At 39.9% G+C, this 7037-nt stretch overlaps 1 pseudogene; it reads right to left on the reverse strand.

Annotated features, from left to right (window-relative positions):
• Positions 1 to 1773: 1773 nt before the first annotated feature.
• Positions 1774 to 5261, reverse strand: LOC101397948 (serine/threonine-protein kinase 35 pseudogene; annotated as a pseudogene).
• Between the last annotated feature and the right edge of the window lie 1776 nt (positions 5262 to 7037).

Here is a 7037-nt window from a genome sequence, read left to right on the forward strand (position 1 = left end):
ATATATATAAAATTCTGCCACAAAAAAGGAAATCCTGCCTTTTGTGACAATATGGCTGGACCTTGGGGGTATTATGCTACATGAAATAAGTCAGACAGAGAAAGACAAATACTATATGACCTCACTTATATGTGGAACCTAAGAAAGCTGAACTCATAGAAACAGAGTAGTATGGTGGTTGTTAGAGTCTGAGGGGTGGGGAAAATGGGGAGATATTCATCAAAGACTACAAACTTCCAGTTATGAATAAGTTCTGGGGATGTAACCTCAGCATGGTGACTATAGTTAATAACAGTGTACTATATACCTGAAAGTTGCTAAGAGAGTAAATCATAAATGTTCTCACCACACACAAAAAAAAGGTAATTATTTGAGATGACAGACGTGTTAACTAATCTTACTGTGGTAACTATTTCACAGTTTTTTCATGTATCAAATCATCATGTTGTATACCTTAAATTTACACAATGTTATATGTCAATTATATCTCTTTAAAGCTGGAAAAAAGAAGTTTCTGGTTCCCTGTAAAGGGTGAATCACCTAAAAATCTTTCTATAGACTGTCTACTGATGCAAAAAATACTAAGGTCTCAGACCCTCTTCCAGAAAACTGGATCCTGAATATTTACATCAGCCACTTCAATTTGGCCAAAAGTAAATGATTTTCCTGAACAAATACCACTGCATTATGTATAAAGGTCACAGTGGCAAGTTGATTTCCATCTTTCCTAAAAGAGTGCCCAGTCTCTAAGGTCCTATAGCATCCACCAGTGCAAAAGGTGTGAATTAACACACACACACACACACACACACACACACACAAAATAAGGCAAGGTTTGAAATGGAATGAAATTGTTACAAAAGAAACTCCTTCATTTTCTTTCTCTTTTTTGCATAATCCTTGTTCAGGATGTTCATTTGTGAGCTAGATGACCTTGTCTTTTTGTTTCCATGCTGCCCAAACATCCATTAAGATGAACCAAAGTGGTCTCTGATTTATGGTTAACTAACAGGCAGTCCCACAATAAGATTCCAGGTTCCAGATAGAGCTATTAATCTTTCCAATCATAACTGCTGGGAACTCCCTTTCTTGTTCTAAATATATTCTTTCCATCATTATTTTCACAACTGCAAAATGGGTCTTTAGCCAATAAATGCTTCCTTCCTATGGACTTCCTGTTCGTGGTGTTTCCTATCAAACATCTTTTTCTTTTTTTTTTTCCAGATACCACTGAAACAGCGGGATTGATAGAATGTTTGTGCATATATTATAAACAGAGGTAGTAAAGAGCTCCGGGAAATCTGAAGGAAATAACCTAGAGTACTCCTTACATGCTATGCAACCTAAGGAAAACAACATCCTCTTCCATTTAAAGAATATAATAATATCTCATCATTTTAACTTACAATTTGCTCAAGTCAAATGAACTACCCTTTTTTCTTTTCTTCATTTTCTACAGTAAGCATTTATTAATTGACGATGAGATAAAGTGTTTCTAAGAAACTGAAGAGACTCAGCTAAAATGCAACCCCCACTCAGAAGAATTCCTTAGACTTTCCAACTCATACTCAAATAATTCCACATATCTCCTCACAGAGACTTGGAGGGATCTTTGGTAATAACCACTTAGTTCTTTTCTACCCTGCGTTTCCACCAACTACACCGGACCCACCCCAGGACCCAGGGTGAAGCATCCATTCCAGTAAGTGTGCATGCAGAACAAAAAGTACACTTACCCAGTCTAAAAACACCCAAGACGCTTTGTCCTGAATTTTAAGCAGCGCACGTGACCCTGTTCATTCTGGTTGCAAGTTCAAACGCATTGGGGTGGTCCTGTGGGTTAGAAGCTAACATAACTTTCAAGAGCTGCTTAATCCCCTCAAACATGGAAATGCTTAGTTTCTGGGGGATACGCAACTCCATCTTTCGGTTTTCTAGCAGTGCCTTACCAAGAAGGACTATCTTGGTGATTCATTCTATCACTGCCCAGATGACAATGCCCTGGACAAAGATGTTGGCCTTGGCTGTGCTGTGTCCCTCCCAGACTTCACAGGCCACGGTGAAGTAAGTCTGAGCCGCGCGCTGAAGACAGCCCATATTTATTCACATTTGCATTTTTGTTGTCTTGATCGTCCTGGTTGCCTCGGAGGGCCAGCCCAGCACAAACCTTGCTTAGTCCAAACTCGGCCACCTTAAGGATGGGGGTGCCAGGCCCCTCCATAACGAGGACGTTGACGTTGTCTGCGCTTAGGTCCCTGACAAAGATGTGGTTTGTGTGCAGGAAGGCAATGGCGCTCGTGAGCTGTAGCACGAAGCTTTGGTTGGTGGCTAGGTCCGGCGTCCAGAGGAGGTACCGATTCAGGTCTCCACCGTCACAGAACTTCATGACAAACCAGAGGCAGGAGGGCTCCTCAGCATAACTCAGGATCCTTGCTCCTCTGAGCGAGGTCTCCACCAGGCACACGTAGAACTGCGAGCTCCTCTTGCCAGGGCGCATGCGCTGGGCTAGCCCGTTGCACAACACACTCCTCCGTCTGCGCGACGCACTCCTCCATGTGCACGACGCACTCTTCAAAATGCACGTCGTTCTTGTGGCGCCCCTGAGGCTGCTCTGGGCCCCGCATTTAGCCAGTGCCAGCTCCCCGTTCTCCCGGGTGTCGCAGCGGATGTTCTTGACGGACACTCGGGCCCCACTGCGTCCGGCCACTGCCTTGTAATCGCCGCTGTAGCTGCCGCGCCGGATCTCGGCCCACAGGCTGTGGTGCGGCCGCGCCAACCGCCGCTGCCACGACAGGTAGGCCTCGCCCGGGGCCTCAGCCGCCACTGGATGTCAAGTTTCATGAGAAAATATCATATGTTAAATTGAAGATAAAGGAATTTTGTTTTAAAATTCGCCTTTTATTAGTCATAGCTTTCATGGCAGTATGAATGTAATTTTAATATGAATCGCAAACTGTGAGTTATAGTTCGGCAAAGATGATTAAAATCATTGTTTCCATTTGCTTCTCTCTAGGCCCTATTGTAGCATGAAGAATCCCACCTGCCTCATTCCTTCCTGCTAGAACAGATGGGTCATAAAAGTATGGACTCACCAAGGAACACTTAGTCTCATCCCATTACACCTGCTGGCCAGGGGACAGATACCAAACAGCCACTCTTCGATTCATGTGCTTATAACCATCCACGAGAATGGCGCTGCAGGCTCTGCTGGCCAGCTGGGTTTGTCCTTGGCTTGTTCCCAATAATATAAAAGTAAATTATAGTAACTGCTGACCGTTAGATATCACATGTATGCAGGCCCTAAGAACTGTGTTGCTTCTATGAGTAGGTGAAGAAAATGGATCCCTAATATGCAAAATTGAGGAATATTTAAAAAAAAATTCTTAGTCTGAAGAAATGGTCAACAAATGGGCCTTATTCAAAGGACCGTAAATCAGTACTATGTGTAAGATAAGCATACCCATTTTCAGGGATCCTATGCAATTTCCCCTAAGAACATCATGTGCATGAAAAAATATATATTCAGAAGTAGTTTGGAACTTTACCATTTGTCATTCAAAGATACGAAATTTTTATCTATGAGGAACTGAATAAATAAACTATGGTATGAGTATACAATGAAAAACTAGGTATACATCAATAATGATGAGTAAAATTGAAATTATTGACATTTAAATTTGTCCGTGATATATATTTGACTGAAAAGGCATATTGCATAAATTGTCTCTTATAATGCAATTAAGTCTGTACTTGAAAGTCTGTACGTGTGTGTGTAAGTAGATATCTAAAATTCCTTAAAATGTTAGTGATAGTAAAATTTTGGTGACTTTTGCTTTTTTTCCTCTATGCTTTCTGTTATGTACATTATTTGAGTATATGTCATGTTTACCAAAAATGATGAATCTTATTTTAAAGTCATGCCAAACTACATTTCTCTATGTGAGGAACACAGACATTTTAATTTATTCATTCAGCATTTTTAAATGCCTGATGTGTTGTAGAGGCCAGTTTCCTTACTATTCCTCAAACCTGTGATGGAACAATGCAATAGAATAAAATACAATAAACATGTGAAATACAATTAAAATGACTCACTAGAAACATGATCACACACTTAGATGTCATGGAAATATTCAATTGCTATAAAAAGTATTTATAACCTTACTCTCAATTTCTATACTTAATTAATTGCTAACTGGTAACACAGTTTGTGATTCAGCACAGATCTGCAGATCACACTTAGAGTACCATTGCTCTACAAAATATTGTAGTTACTAAGAAATCAAAGAATGGTGTTTAGAAAAGACCACTTAGTTAATACAGATAGGCCCGTCTATGCTGAGGTTAAAAATAAACCATAAAATCTCAATGGCTTAAATTAAAGCATTCTTTCTCAGTATTCAGAGTCCATTGTAGTTCAAGCCATGGTCCTCTACCTCATAGCTCATACCATTTGGAACACTTGGCTTTTGTATCTTCATGACAGGGAAAAAGAGAGATGAAGGAAGAATACCAGATCTTTATTGCTTCTGACTATAAGGAATGCATATCATTACTGTTCTCAGTCCATTAACCAGAATTAGTCATATGGCTGCAAACTAAGTACAATTTAGGGTGAGAAATGTAGCAGAAAAAGTAGGTATTTAGTGAGCACTAACTTCATGGAGAAGTTGTTCATCTAAATTACCTGAAACTATCAAAATCATAGGGATTATAAGGGAGTTGGGACTGAAACGCGGGTTTTTTAATTCCAAATTCAGTATGTATTTATATCAATCTAGATAGACCAGATTATGCTGAAGTAACCAATTAACCCCCAAATCTCAGGAGTTCGGCACATGGAAGTTTATTCCATGCTCCATTTGGGATCTCTGTACTCTCAATGTGTGTTTTCCAGGGTGACAAGAGCAAGAGAGGAGAGTGCCTGGAGAAGTCACACCTATTCTCTATATACTGGCTCAGAACAGATACTTGTCACTTTCTCTCAGTGTCAGTTGGCAAGAGCTGGTCGCATGGACACACCGGTGTAAGAAGACTGGGCATTGAGGAAAAGCACTTGTATGTTTGGTAAGCAGTATATGGGTATATGTATATTCTATAACATTCAACTAAATCAAGCCAGCTCTCACTAATTAGTTATAGTTTGGCTATTTCAGCCTGTTCAATTGTAGCTATGTGTAGAATGAATGAAATTTGTCAAGTTTCTAGTTTGTCTTTCACCTCTGCAACTTTATGTATCTACCGAAAGCCAATTCAGCCATTTTCCCTAAATTGTTCAATCCTTTAGGAAAAAAGTGAGTCAAAACTATCAACAGTTATTTGAAAGAGAAATAATAGACAAATTTATCAAACTAAAAATGTGTATAAACTTAGCCTAATATTATCTTCTTTAGGTTTCCAGCAATAAAAAGGGAAACAGCGACATGTCTAACTGTTGCTCTCCTTTTCCATCAACTGAGAAATTGATCATTCTGTTTGCTCTGACATGGCCTAGAAAATTTGTGTAGGACACTCACTTGTCAGGAAGCCGCCTGAGTCAGTTGTATATGAGATTTCATTCTTGGAGAACCCTCCAATAGAATGCTCAAAGAATGTGTTTTAATCAGTTGAAGAGAAGAGAGAGCCGTGTGTCCCAGCTGACCTAGACTTGCACCAGTATGAAGCCAGGAGGAAGGACCAGGTAATGTCTTCAGACAAGCAGGGGTGCAAGAATCAAAGCCATGTGTTTGGTTTGGATTATAGTCATCACACAGGCCTGTCCTTTACCTAAAATATCCAAGTTTCATTAGTTAGTACAGTATGAGTTCAAAAATAAATGCCATCTGATGTGGGAAAATGGCACCTCAAGTTGTAAATGTGACAGCAGATCACATGGAACTTGTCAAGACCTTACAAAGGAGTGTTTTGGCTTACGGTCCTCCGCTTATCAAATTCTGTCTGAAGTGCCTTCCATCTGCCTTGGCAGGTATGTGGATAAAATTATCAGTTCTCTATTAGCATATGTTTTACTTCTCGGATCTTTGTTTATGGGGAAAATTAATGTAGCATGCAACTTTCGATTAGTTTTTTACTGTTAATGACAAGATCCCATAAAATGTCTTGCAGTGAAATATGGAAAGTAATGGCATTAATAAGATATACAGATGCTCAGACTCAGATTCAGAAAAGGAAGCCAAATCAATGGAGTTTACTGATAAAAAATTTGAGTCATTTGACAGGATCACTAGGAATTTTGCAATTGGTTACCTGTTGAATTAACTTGACTATTAAAGAGTTATTTATGGCCAAAGTCTTGATGTAGTTTGGTCCTGGTGGTTAAATAATGAGCAAGTTACTCACTTTTACCTATTCATGTGTATATCAAGTTATGATGAGAGCTTCAGTTAATATTCTATTGAAAAACTGCTCTGGGCTTGGTTTGAAAGATAAACATATGAGTAAACCATGGTCCCTGCCCTCCAGGAGACTGGTTGTAGGAGTGATTCCTATATATGATTGCACATTAGAAATACCTGGGAAACATTTTCAGAAATAGAGATTCCCAGGACTGTCCCATCAGAATTTCTTACATAGGTTTTAATTCATTAACTCTTTTTTTTTTTTTTTTTTTTTGAGGAAGATCAGCCTTGAGCTAACCATGCCAATCCTCCTCTTTTTGCTGAGGAAGACCGGCCCTGAGCTAACATCTATTGCCAATCCTCCTCTTTTTTTTTCCCCTTTTCTCCCAAAAGCCCCAGTAGATAGTTGTATGTCATAGTTGCACATCCTTCCAGTTGCTGTATGTGGGACGCAGCCTCAGCATGGCCGGAGAAGCAGTGCGTCAGTGTGCGCCCAGGATGCGAACCCGGGCCGCCAGTAGTGGAGCGCGCGCACTTAACCACTAAGCCACGGGGCCGGCCATAATTCATTAACTCTTTTTTTTTTTTTTTTATCATTATACTTCTATTCCTGCATAGATTACATCATGTTCACCACCCAAATCCTAATTACAACCCATCACCACACACATGTACCGAATTATCCCTTTCACCCTCCTC

The sequence above is a fragment of the Ceratotherium simum genome, chromosome 11, assembly GCF_057802395.1.
Source record: "Ceratotherium simum simum isolate JZ-2026a chromosome 11, ASM5780239v1, whole genome shotgun sequence".
Lineage (NCBI taxonomy): Eukaryota > Metazoa > Chordata > Mammalia > Perissodactyla > Rhinocerotidae > Ceratotherium > Ceratotherium simum.